Source organism: Lepisosteus oculatus, chromosome 16 (genome assembly GCF_040954835.1).
Source record: "Lepisosteus oculatus isolate fLepOcu1 chromosome 16, fLepOcu1.hap2, whole genome shotgun sequence".
NCBI lineage: Eukaryota > Metazoa > Chordata > Actinopteri > Semionotiformes > Lepisosteidae > Lepisosteus > Lepisosteus oculatus.
In genome coordinates this window covers 18,248,460-18,262,233 of record NC_090711.1, presented here as the reverse complement: position 1 = coordinate 18,262,233, position 13,774 = coordinate 18,248,460, and the positions used below count along the sequence as shown (strand labels likewise).

At 53.2% G+C, this 13,774-nt stretch overlaps 2 non-coding genes across 2 annotated transcripts; both read right to left on the bottom strand.

The window, feature by feature from the left end:
• Nucleotides 1–6,969: 6,969 nt before the first annotated feature.
• Nucleotides 6,970–7,164, bottom strand: LOC138223403 (U2 spliceosomal RNA). Its single transcript, XR_011181844.1, has one exon. It is a non-coding gene; the product is annotated as a U2 spliceosomal RNA (small nuclear RNA).
• A 5,863-nt stretch (nt 7,165–13,027) lies between these two features.
• On the bottom strand, nt 13,028–13,216 carry LOC138223385 (U2 spliceosomal RNA). The gene has a single exon (XR_011181830.1). It is a non-coding gene; the product is annotated as a U2 spliceosomal RNA (small nuclear RNA).
• Nucleotides 13,217–13,774: the final 558 nt, after the last annotated feature.

Here is a 13,774-nt window from a genome sequence, read left to right as displayed (position 1 = left end):
GGTGTTGTCCATTCTGCCCCACACCGCCTTGGCGAAGGGCGTGACGAAACACGTGTCCCGGGGGCAATGCGGATTCCTGGTAAGCGAGTGTCTGTAGAGGACCTCTCTGGTAGCCAGTCTCTTGTGTACGGCCATCCAGTTGAGGTCCTTCAGTTCGTTGTCCAGTTCTTTAGGCTGCGTCCTTTCCCAGACTTGTCTGGGAATTCGCAGCCTTTCGTCGGCGACCAGATGCCCCCTCACCTCTTTGTACAGAGCTCTGTGGTTGGTGCAGAGCTCTGGCTGTCTCGTGGCCTCGTACCTCCTGCTCCACTTGACAGCGTGGGTGTAGAACTTTGGTCGCCTCTCTGCCTTGGGCCCAGTGTTTGACCACTGGACCAAGTGCCTCATCGGGATGGAGAGCCACAGCCTGACAAAGTACTGGTACTTGTGGCCGATGGGCTCCCGCAGCGCCCGACAGAGGTTGCAGTAAAAGATGCAGTCGAGTTTCAGGGGGAAATGTGGGACATCTCGACCCCCTTCCTCGACCGGCTGACACATCCGGTTTCTCGTGATGTACTCGTACCTGCCGCCCCAGACGAAGCCGAAGATCATCCCTTGCAGCGCTCGTCTGAGTCTGGCCGGCAGCGGGTACACCACCGCCAGGTAAACCAAAGCCGGCAGGACGTCTGCTTTCAACACCGTCACTTTCCCTGTGTAGGACAGCGACCGCGTTTTCCACAGACCCAGCTTCGCGTTCACCTTGGCGATCCTCTCAGTCCAGTTGTTGGTCTCGTTGTCCTGGCTCTGGAAGGAAACCCCCAGTATTCTGAGGGGCTCCGTGCAGAGCTCGAGACCCTCCGGCGCCGTCGTCCTGTGCTTCCAGGGTCCGAAGAACTTCAGTTTGCTCTTTCGGCGGTTGAGCTTCGACCCCGAGGCTCTGGAGTATTGCTCCATGACCTGCAGGGCCCTCCTCAACCCCCTGTCCGACCTCAGGAACAGCGTCGTGTCGTCGGCGTACTGGGAGATCTTCAGGGTTTCCCCCGCGCCTCCCGGTATCTCCAGGCCGTCGATGACGGGGTCCCGTCTCACCGCCTCTGCTAAGGGCTCTGTGAAGAGAACATAGAGAAGGGGTGAAAGGGGGCAGCCCTGTCGTACTCCGGATTCCTGGGGAATGAAATCCCCCAGGTTTCCGTTCACGTTCACTCTGCTGCCCACGTCAGAGTACAGAATCTGAATCCAGCGGCTGAAACTCTCTCCGAAACCGAAGCGTTCCAGCACCCTGAACAGATAGCTGTGGTTCACTCTGTCGAAGGCTTTCTCCTGGTCCAGGCTGACCACCATCATGGGCACGTTCCGGTCCTCGGCCCAGGCGATGGCGTCTCTGGTCAGCTGGAGGTTCCTGATAAGAACTGATTTTTTTTTTTTTTTTATTATCAAAAAATAACAACAAACAAGTTCACAGAAACCTCGTCAATCACCAAAATCAAACATATAGACACACAAATAACTCAAACAAAATACTGCATAAACCAATCAAAACATGGGATTACAATAAACAAAACCATCAATAGTTAGATATTGGCCAATACTTTCCACTTTTCTTTAACAGCGTGGAAACTCAACTTCCTTTTATCATTGGCCACCATACATCTGACATCCCACAATACCTTGTTCCACACCCCTCCCACATCACATGTCACTCCCTTCTTCACCAACAAATTTCTTGCAGCCCACAGTTCTATTTTCACAAAGCTAATTAAAAACCATAACAAAAAACACATTTCTTTCGTTCTCCCCCCCCTCCTTATACCAAACATTATTGTTGCAAGGTTTATCGTAAAGGTGCTATCTATAGCTTCCAAAACAATTTTACTCTTTTCCCACACTTTTTGCGCAAAATTACAGAACCAAAATACATGTTCGATGCTTTCCTCACCACAACATCCAGTTCGAGGGCACCCGACTTGTTTAGTCAACTTATGTTTATATAATACGGATCTTACTGGAAGTCTCTTCCATACCGTTAACCAATTGAGGTCTAGACAGTCCAAACGCAAACCCTTGGGCTGCACTCTTCCCCAGATCTCATTTGCGACGCCCCCCACAACCCTGGCTTCTCCTCTTTCTGTTATAGCGCAATACAGTGCCCTGTGATCCAGCAGCTCCGACTCGTCCACCGACTCCAGATGTTTCCTTGTCCAGGACACTGCAAAACCCATCCTCTCCATCACGGCCCACAAAAACTTATGTGACACTCTATCAAAGGCCTTCTCCAAATCAAGGCTCACCAGTGCAAGGGGGATATTCCTCTGCTCGGACCACGCTATTATGTCCCTAACCAACTGCAATGACCAGGTAATTTTCCTTCCCTGGACCCCACACGTCTGATCTTTCCCAATCACTTTGTCCAAATCCCCTTTCATTCTATTAACTAACACCTTTGCGAACAGTTTATAATCTGAGCAAAGCATAGTTAAAGGCCTCCAATTCGCTAACTCTGTCGGTTGGCCTTTTTTATACAGCAGAGTCAAAACCCCCTCCCGCATCGATCTTCCCAAAACGTCCTTGCAAAAAACCTCCTTCATTACCTCAAGCAAGATCGGCCCCAATATACCCCAGAAGGTCCTGTAAAATTCTGATGGCAAACCATCAATTCCAGGCACCTTTCCATTTTTTGAGCCAGCTAAGGCCACCCTGAGCTCTTCTAATGTAAACGGCCTTTCTAAGAGGGCCCTACTCTCCTCTGGCAGCTTTGAGACAATACAATCCAGGGAGGCGAAATCTGTCTCCCTTCCCATCTCCTTTTCAGAAAAGAGATTCTGATAATAACCAAACACTGCCTCCAACATGCCTTCTTTATCTGCTACTACTGTGCTCGCATCCACTTGTATCCCGTCCAGCCTTCTTTTAACCTGTTGCTTTCTCACCTGTCTAAAAAGATAAGAAACACAGGTCCCTTGCTGCAGGGATGAGTCAACTTGGGCCTTAAAAATAAAATTCTTTGCCCTCTCCTCGTGATATGCCCTTAATTTTCTTTTTGAGGCTGCCACCTCAGCCATGTCCACTGGCACTCCTTCGTTAAGGAGAGCGTAGAGCTTATTCAGCTCTTCCTGGAGCAGCCTCCCCTCTCTCCTCACCTTTTTCTGACGTTCACGACAATATGACCTCGTTTCTTTTTTAATTTTCTTTTTGATCTGCTCCCACCATTCCAACGTGGGAACATGCTGTCGCCTTTCTTCCCGCCACCTGTTCAAATACAAACTCATACAATCCACATACTCTCTCTCTTCCAACACCTCAACATTCATTCTCCATACACCCTTCCCATACATTCCTCTTGCCAGGCTCAAATCCACTTCTACAATATCGTGATCTGAAAGCCAGGCCGGATGAGTGTTTACTCCACCAACTGCCACCTCCCTGAATACAAAAACATAATCAAGGCGCTTCGCTACACCCGCTGTGTTTCTCCAGGTAGGTACCACCCCTTTTGCTCGAAAACGCACTGCACTATCAACTAAATTAAAGCGCGTCAATAGTGTGCGCAGCTGCTTTGCCCCTGCCTCTTCCTTATTAAAGAGGTCAACATTAAAATCACCACCAATAACCAGGAACCTATTCGTGGCACACAAAGGGAACAGTTCTTTAAAGAAATCTGCCCTCATTGACCCTACAGCAGGAGCATAGACACACACTATTCTAAAGTTACACTCACCAATGCACAAATCAACACTTAAAGCTCTTCCCGGTACCACTGCAACACTCCCCTCGACTAAAACATCCCGATTTCCAATCAACACACCCACACCCGATGAGTGAACCCCACCCACACTCCACCTAGAATCACCTCTATCCCACTCACGCGCAAAACCAACCACATCATTATCATTTTTCAAATGAACCTCCTGCAAAAGACAGACATCGAAATTAAAAATCCTCAAAGACTGAAAGACTGCTGTCCTTTTCACTTTGTCCCTCAGCCCCCTGGTGTTTAACGTGAGGACTTTTATGGTCATGAATAATTATTTTACATTTTCTCTTCCCATTTGTCTATAATGGCCATCGCCGCTATGTAAGCGTCCCGCACTTCCGATTCTTGATGACCACTCACAGTCAATCTTGTGATTCTCCTAGCCGCTCCTTCGTTCTCGAGTTTCACTCCCGGAAATCTTCTGAGTATGTTTTTGATTCCACCCGCCTTGTTCGGGAACCTCACATTTCCGTTCTGCCATTCACACTTCTTTAAAAAACCTGATGAGGCATCCAACTTTTTCACATACCTTCCTTCCTTTCTGTACACCCCTGAAGCAAAGGCTTCCTTTGCCTTCCCAGCACTGTTCCTCCACTGCTTTACTAAATCCGAGAAAAGGCACTTTTTTGAACCTATCTCTGAGTGGGTTCTTCCATATATTTGAATGCGTCTCACTTCTTTACCAAGGTACTCACACTTGTACTTAATCCCTTTCTTCTGCAGATCCTGTTCTTCAAACCCGGCTGGCCAATGAACATCTCTATTCTTTTCGTTCCATTTGCATAGGTCGATGAAATCTCTGGGGAGGTCCGAATCGAGCCAAAGGCCCTCCTCACTCCTCAGCTTCTGCTCAGCCTGGACACCCCCACCTCCGGTAAGTACCTGGTTGCCCTCATCCGTTTCAGGTATGCAAGAAGCTCCTGATGATACTGAGCAATCTCCGGACTGGGACAGAACAAGTCCCTCATCATGGACTTCACCCTCTCCAGGTGTGTAAACTGCCACCAGGACCTCTGAAACAGGTGTATCACTCAGTGACAAATCCTCAGTACCTCTATCTGCCTTTTTGGCCACTAGAGCATCTGAGCCTTGTGCCTTCCTCTTTATGGATCTTTTTGACACCGACGGCCCTTCTCCCTCCTCTTCCTCCATCCTCTCTCCCCAACTCCCTTCCTGGACACTTTGCACCTCCTGCCCCACTTCCATCGCAGCTGCTTTCAAAAAGTCTAGTCCTGGCGTCTCTGAAACCTCTGAAAAGCTGTCCTTTTCAGAAAAACTTCCATCTTTGGGCTCACTTTGCATATGCAAATTGAGCTCCGCCCCTTCTTCTGCCTCTCTCACCACTTCTCCGGTTTCCTCTTCTTCTACCGTTAAGAAACTTCCATCTTTTGAAAACCTTCGGTTTCCATTTTTTCCAGGTTCCCTATTGTCAGCCTCCCCACCTTCATCCACCTCTCTTCGTCTCTCCTCTTCATTTGCAGCACCTGGTCTTTCACCTGCAACTCCACTAACGACTTCTGAAAAAGTCCTTTTCCGTAAAGCACAGTCTTTAAATATATGCCCTGCACCTCCGTACAGATTACACCTCCTCTCTTCCTTGCATTCTGAAGATAGGTGACCAACACCCTCACATCTTCTGCAGATTCGCTCCTTGCAATCCACCACATGATGTCCCTCCTTCCTACATCTCCTGCAAACCGAGGGCTGTCCGTAATAGAACAAGTACCCCCTGTTGGAGCCTATCTCAAGTGATGCAGGCGGGTGCAAAAGACCGTCCGGTGCTGACCCATTCGCTCTGAAACGCACCCTGTAACGCCACTTCCCTGTCCAATAGTTTTTCCTGTCTATTATCTTCACCCCTATGCCCTGAATATCCACGTAGCGCTTCAAAAAACAGACTATGTTTTCTTCAGGCATATAGGGGTTAAACATTGCCACTGTCAAGGTTCTTAACTCCCTGGCAAACAAAGGCTCCACATAATAATCCACGAAAGGTTTTTCCTCTTTCCTTCTGTTCACCTCTGCCCAAACGCCCCTGACAAGATTCTCTGAGTTGAGCGAAAGGTCAAAACACCTCTTACCCGGGAAGTCTTGTAAGCAGAACACGTCCTCAGGCTCCAGGTGCAGGGCATCTCTGATCACCTCATCCTCGAAACTGTCCCTTGAAATGAACTCCGTCTTCTCCCCGTTGTCTCGTAACACAAAACGCACAGCATGTCGCACTCTTCCTTCCCTCGAAAAGATTCCTCCCTCCATCGTCTCAAAAATGGCCGGAAAAAAACCGCCACAAAAAAGGCTTTGAGTCTCCCCGAAACAAGCGATCCGTCTCTCCCTTTCTCCTGGCTAAGATGCAAGCTGCGGTCAGGCCACACACTTGATCTTAGCCAAAAGGCCGAGAAGCGATGCCCACAAAGGCGCGGAGCGACGCGCGGGCGTTCCGCTGGCGCACAGTGGCGCAGGCCGACTCCTCTGGAGCCCGGGACCCGCGCAGCTGCCGGCCTCCCTGCAGCCAGAGGCCTCAAAGCGGGACTCTGCTCCCCCTCTCTCTTGCCTGCCTGGCTGCCTTCCTGCCAATCCCGGGCGGGGGCCCTGCTCTTTGATCTTCTGTCAACGGCCCGACAACGACCGCAGCCGCAGGGGGCGCCAGCCGCCCGGCCTCCTTAGCTTAGGCCCCTCCCACCGGCAGCAGCTGTGCCCAACCGGCTGCAAGCGAAAGCCGAGCGCCAGCACCTGCGGGCAGAGGCAAGGGGCAGCTCTCTCTCCGGAGGGAGGGACGGGGACGCGCACGCGCGCGCGCACGCACGCACGCACGCACGCACGCCTGCCTGCCTGCCTGCCGAAAAAAAAGAAAGAAAAGGTGGATATACTAAGTTTTTTGGAGGGAAAACGCCCAGCTGTCGAAAGGGGCCCGCCTGCAGGGACGGGGACGGACACGCACGCACGCAAGCAAGCAAGCAAGCAAGCAAGCCACGCCTGCCTCCCTGGGAAAAGGCTGAAAAACCTAAGTTTTTTGGAGGGAAAACGCACGGCAGCCGAAAAGGGGGCCGGCCTGCTTGCCCAGAGAGTCGAGACGCGGGAAAGCGCACAGAGGGAGCACGGGAACGGAGAGGGCGAGAGAGAGGCGGACACAGAGACACACAGATGGACGAGGGACGAGAGACGAGACCCGAGAAGAAGGAGCTCCAGTCCACTTCGCTCGCTCGCTCGCTAGCTACGTCTGTCTTTTCACCGCTGAGAGAAGGTGGTGCACCGCTCCCGGAGGCGCTGCAATACCGGGCCGATGCGTGGAGAGGACGGAGCAAGCTCCTGATCCAGCTCCCTGTTCCAAAAATCCGTTTAATATGTGGTCCCCCGATGGGGGACGTATCAGATATTAAACTGATAAGAACAGATTTTTTTTTTTTTATGTTTTATTATAAAACAGTACAAAAGAAACACAGTTTAAAGAATTATCCTACCCTCCACCATTAGCACCACGTGAGCAAGTCCTTCCATCTCTCTTTTGCGGCCGCAAAACCCCAGCGTTTAATGTCCCATCGTATTCTGCGGAGGACATCCGCTTTCACCTTCTTTAAAATGGCAGCAGCCGTCCCTTCCACTCCATGCCTAATGAGTTCTGTTCGGGCCTCCCACACATACAGTTTCGTGAGGCTGATCAGGAACCAGAACAAGAAGGCAGTCGTCCATCTTCGGGAACCGGGCACTCCTCTCATCACCACGTTCAGTGACAAAGGTAGATCCAGACCTGCTTGTGCGAAGAGGTGTCGGCCGGAGCTCCATACCCTCTGCACAAACCCGCACTCCCAAAAAACATGGCTTACCGTTTCGGTCCCTGTGCAGCCTTGCCTCGGACACTGGCTCTTTTTTGATAGTCCATGAGCATGCATAACTGCCCTAACCGCCATTCGACCCCATATACAGAGCCAGTTCAGGTCCTTCATCCGATTATCCAAGCCCTTCGGTTGGGCCTGCTGCCAGGTCTCGCTGGACACACCCAGGATCGCCGGCTTCTCCGATGTCATAACTGTCTTATATAACAGGCGATGGTTCAATGTAGTAGTACCGTCCCGTACCTCTGGGTGTGTCCGCAGCCACCGCACTGCATGGCGGTAGTGCGGCGGGAGTCGCTCTGCCTTCGGGGTCGTATTCGTCCAGGCGGCTAGGTGTCGCATGCTCGCTGCAAAACAGAGGCTTACAAACCGGCTGCACAGGTGGGGCGGGTTATCGTGCAAAGTAACGCACAAGCTGGCGATGTAGACACAATCCAGCTTCGCTGGGAGATCCGGAATCCCTCTGCCACCGTCCGTGATGGGCCTGTACATGTCCTGCCGGCGAATGCGCTCGTATGAGTGCCCCCAGATGAAGGAAAATACGGCTCTTACAAGGTCTTTCCTCTTCCTCGCAGGTAGGGGGTACACTACCGCCAGGTGGAGCAGCAGGGGCAGGATCTCCACTTTCAGCACTAGCGCCTTCCCGATCCAAGTCAATGACCTCTTCTGCCAAAGGCCTAGCTTCTGATGGATCTTCCGGAACCTGGTCTCCCAGTTCAGGCTTGAGGGGTCCTCACTGTGAAAAAGGACCCCCAGGATCTTCACCGGGCCCGTCGTCGTCGTTAGACCACCGGCAACCTCTGGTTCGTATGACCAGGTTCCAAACATCTTCACTAGGCTTTTGGCATGATTCAGCTGGGCGCCAGTGCCTCTGGAGAATTCGTCTACTATGGCCAACGCTCTCCCCAAGCTTCTGTCTGAGCCCAGGAAAAGCGTGATGTCATCGGCATAGGCGGCGATCTTCGCTTCCTGCCCCCCACCACCTGGCACTCTGATGCCTTCTACACCGGAGTCTCTCCTCAGCTGGTCCAGGAGGAGCTCTAAATAGACCACGTACAGCAGGGGCGAAAGAGGACAGCCCTGTCGCACACCACACTTTACCGGTATACTCCTCCCTACTGCTCCGTTGACGCATACCCGGGATTCTGCGCCGTCATACAAGGTCTTGATCCACCCAACGAACCTGTCGGGTAGACCCTTCCTCTGCAGGAGTGCCCACAGGGTCTTGTGATGGACCCGGTCGAACGCCTTCCCTTGATCCAGGCTTACCAGCATGAGCGGCAGGCCTCTGTCCTCCACCCAGGCGATGACATCCCTGGTCAACTGAAGATTCCAACTCATCTTCCGGCCTGCCACGCCACATGTCTGGTCCGCCTTGACCAGCTCAGACATTACCGTCCTCAGACGGCCGCCCAGCACCCTGGCCAAGATCTTATAATCAGTGCACAGGAGCTGGATCGGCCTCCAATTGCCCAGGTCCGCTTTGTCTCCCCCCTTGAAGATCAAGGAGACAACTCCGGTCTTCATCGTCGAGCCCAGTCCATCTCTGTCCAGGGCCTCATTGAAGACTTGCACCAGGAATGGCTCCAGTTGGTCCCAAAAGGTGCGGAAAAACTCTATCGGTAACCCGTCAATGCCAGGGACAGTGCCCTTCTTCAGGCCAAGCATTGCATTCTTGAGTTCTGCCCCTGACACTGGACCGGTCAGAGCGGCAGGTTCCTCCACCGCTTTCTCCACACCCTCCAGGAGCCTATCCCTGATGCTGGAGTCAATCTCCTTTTCTTGAAACAAAGCTTCATAAAACCCTGTGGCGCACCTCAGCATCCCGGGTATGCCTGTAGCTGCAGTCCCGTCCTCACGCCGAATACTCTCAAAGCGACTTCGCTCTTGCTGTCTCCGTACGGCGCCGAAGAACTGGGGTGAGCAACGTTCTTCCTCTTCCCTCCAGACTCCCCGCAACCTGAAGAGGAAGTCTTTTGCTCGCTGCAGCCACACGTCCCTAAGCAGGTTCCTGATGTAGGTGACTCGTTCGCCATTGAAGACGCCCCCCTGGTTCAGACGACCGTACAGGTCGTCGAGTTCCTCCTGCAATTGGGTGCACTGGCGTTCCTCCAAGCTGCGTCGGATCCTACAATACTTCCTAGTGATCGCCGCGATGGTTTGCTTGCAGTACTCCCACCAGTGCACCGCGGAGCTGAAAGACTCCCTCCTCTTCGCAAAGTCTCTCAGCGCCGCCTCCACTCTCCTTCGGTATCTCGCCTCTAATAGTACTTGTTTATTCAGTTTCCAGTAACTAGCCTGGAAACCGGGGTCCTTAACACCGAAAGAGATTGTCAACAGTTGGTGGTCCGAGAACCAGGTGGGGTTTACCTGCCTGCTTAGGGTCTTCCACTTTGCAGTAGAGAAGATGTAATCCAGTCGTCGGAAGATCCCTCTTCCGTTGTCCCACGTGTGGTGTGCGACATCAACAAACTCGTCCCGCAGGTTAAAGTCCGCCATCAAGGACCTCAGTAGGCGAACTCCTTCACCGTGCGTGTCCGCCAGGTCGATGTTGAAGTCACCCCCGACGATCAGTTCCCTGTTCGTATACAGCAGGGCTTCTAACTCCTTCAGAAAGGGGCCCTGCTGGCGTCGGTCTGCTGGGGCGTACACATTGATGATTCTCAAACGTATTCCCTTCCAGGTTCCATCTACCACCAGCAGACGTCCAGGGATCACTGAACTGACCGTCTGAGCGTCGAGACCTGGCGAACCGCACAAGATGCCTACCCCAGAGGAGTTCACCCCTCCGACGCTCCACCACGAAGGACCCTTCCTCCACGCCTTCTGCAGGGTCCTCGCGTCGTCGAGGTCCTTGAGATGAACTTCCTGCAGGAAACACAAATCCAAGTTCTTCTGCGCTAGGTATGAAAATACTGCCGTCCTCTTGTCCATCTTCCTCAAACCCCTCACATTGGCTGTCGCCACCACAAGGGTCATGGTGGGTCCAAGAGGGGTTTGTCACTCTCCATTGCCTCTCCCTGGCTGAGCTCAGGTGAGCTCGCTGCCCCTGCTGTACTTACCGAGGTTTCGCTGTCCGAGGTCTCCATGAAGGGAAGAGGCCCCAGGGGGCTGTATGGGTATGCTTGTTCGGGGGTAAGCATGCCGGGCTGGCAGTCAACTATCGGGCTGCCGTCGTCCGTCATGTCCTGCGCCACCGAGTAGTTGTGGCAGGGTGCTGGTCCGGACCCCTGCCCAGGGGGCAGCGAGCCCTCGGTGTCTTCGAGCTCAGAATCGCTCGAAGTTGACTGAGGCATTTCTTCCTCCATCTTCCCCGAAACTACCATCTCCTCTTGGTTCTCTCCTTCTTCTCCTCCTTCGTCCGTCCTCTTCTTCTTTTCCTTAATCTCCTTCTTCCTTCTCCCAGCCCGTAAGCGCTTTTGCTTATTCGGCGTCAGGGGGGTGAGAGTTGTTGCCCCCACCTCCTCTCCCATCCGCCCCGGCGTTGCAGGTGTTTCCTCCACCGCTGGGGTTCGGGTCCCCTTCACCACATCTGCCCAGGTGTTCCTCGCCTCCCGTGAAGTTCCTGGTCGTGCCTCTTCTTCTCCCACGTGCCCTCCTTGTCCTTCTTCCTGCCTCCCCTCCTCCGCCTGCCTCCTCTCCCGCTGCTTCCCCCCTTCTTTGTTGACCTTGCCGTCCTCCGGTTGCTCTTCCCCCTCCTCGGCCCCCTCTGGCCGTTGTACCCATTCACGGATTTCCCTCTCCAGATCCCTGCCCCTCTGGGTACACTGCCGGAACAGATGTCCCGTGTTCCCACACAGGGAGCACTCCTTTACCGGGCAGTCCCGTGTGGAGTGGCCCGTACCATGACACTTCCCGCACTCTCCGGCAGTGCACGTCCCCTCACGGTGACCAAACCTCGGCATTTCCTACAAAACTCCGGTTGGTCCCAATAGTAAAGGTACCCCCTACCTCCTCCAATGGCAAGGTGCCCGGGGGGTGGCTGAAGCCGTCCAGTGACCTTTCGTCCCTCCGAAGTTCGACCTGATATTTCCTCTTCCCAGTCCAAACCGTGCGGGTATCGCTGACGGCACCCGGGGGGGTCCGCACTTCCACATACCGACGGAGGAAGGTCGTCACATCCTGGCTCGTCACAAAGGGATCAAACATGTGGAGAACCACCCACCTTTTGCCATCGCCGAGCAGGCCCCCGCACTCATACTCACGCAGTTTCCCTTCCGCCTTCGCCTGTGCATATCTCTCCGCTGCCCTCTTGTGGAGTGCGGCGGTCCTGAAGGTTACATCCATAAACTTCTGCGCCCGGTTCCCTTGTAGACATAAGATTTCACATGCCTTAAAACCCAGGATCCCGAACAGTACCTCGTCTTCAAAAGGCTCTCTCCCCTGAGGCTCCGTCTCCGCCCTCCAATGGAAGCGGATGGTCCACTTGATGCTGGGGTTCATCCCGGCCTTCCTCGCCTCCCCGGGATCCGCAGCCATGACGAAAAGGCAGCCCTTCGGCTGCCAAGCAGCCTACGCACCAACAAAAACCCAAGTGAAAAAAACAAATCCAAAAGTCCAAAATCCAAAACGCAATCCAAAATCCAGTCCGGGGTCCAAAACGATGCAATCCAAAAGCGTGTCCTCGTGGAAAATGTTGTCCTCTCGATCCCTTCTCTCCCTCAACCTCTGACCTTAGTCAAAAGGCCGAGAAGCGATGCCCGACGCCGGCCTTGGGCGGGCGCGCGGGCGTCCGGCTGGCGCGCAGCGGCGCAGGCCGACGCCTCGGGAGCCCGGTCCGCACGCGGCTGCCGGCCGCCCGGACTCCGCTCTCCCCCTCTCTTGCCTGCCTGCTTGCTCGCCTGCCTGCCCGCCAGTCCCGGGCGGGGGCCCTGCTCTTGGATCTCCTGTCAACGGCCCGACAACGACCGCAGCCGCAGGGGGGCGCCAGCCGGCCGGCCTCCTTAGCTTAGGCCCCTCCCACCAGCAGCAGCTGTGCCGAGCGAGCTGCAAGCGAAAGCGGACCGTCGGCACCTGCGGGCAGAGGCAAGGGGCAGCGCTCTCTCGGGAGGGACGGGGACACACACACACACAGACGCGCGCGCCTGCCCGCCTGCCGGAAAAAAAGGAAGAAAAGGTGTATATACTAAGTTTTTTGGAGGGAAACCGCCCGGCTGTCGAAAGGGGCCCGCCTGCGAGGACGGGGACACACACACACACAAAAGCCACGCCTGCCTCCCTGGGAAAAGGCTGAAAAAACTAAGTTTTTTGGAGGGAAAACGCACGGGAGCCGAAAAGGGGGCCGGCCTGCTTGCCCAGAGAGTCGAGACGCGGGAAAGTGCACAGAGGGAGCACGGGAACGGAGACGGGGAGGGGGAGAGAGAGACACACAGATGGACGAGAGACGAGACCCGAGAAGAAGGAGCTCCAGTCCACCTCGCTTGCTTGCTTGCTTGCTTGCTACGTCTGTCTTTTCACCGCTGAGAGAAGGTGGTGCACCGCTCCCGGAGGCGCTGCAATACCGGGCCGATGCGTGGAGAGGACGGAGCAAGCTCCTGATCCAGCTCCCTGTTCCAAAAATCCGTTTAATATGTGGTCCCCCAATGGGGGACGTATCAGATATTAAACTGATAAGAACAGATTTTTTTTTTTTTTTTTTATTATTACAAAAAGCAAACTTTCAAATATAAACATAAACAATTCACAAATTACAGACAACCAAAATACATAACCCATAAACAGTCAACCTTATAACACAACCCCAAACAAAATACGAACCCAATATATAGCAAATCAATATCACAACTCATCATTATACATTTCCATCATTCCCTCATAATCCCACCCCTCCTGCAATTATAACTCTCAAATCAATCCTTATAGTAAACAAACAAACCTTTCCATCTTTCTTTTGCAGCATGGTATCCCCTTTTCCTTACATCCAATGTTAACTCATTTCTAATTCTGTACAAGAAACTGTTATACAAACCCACCTCACTTGTATGTACTCCATTTTTGGCCAACTTATTCCGTGCTCTCCATAACTCCAGTTTCACCATACTTATTAATATCCATAACATTAAACCAACCCCACATGAATAAGTACCCTTCTTTATTCCATACAATATCATTTGCAGAGTAATTACAAATCTCGGTACCAATTTCTCAAACACTCCATTACACATTCCCCACATCCTTCTTGCATACCCACATTCCCAAAATACATGGTTTATTG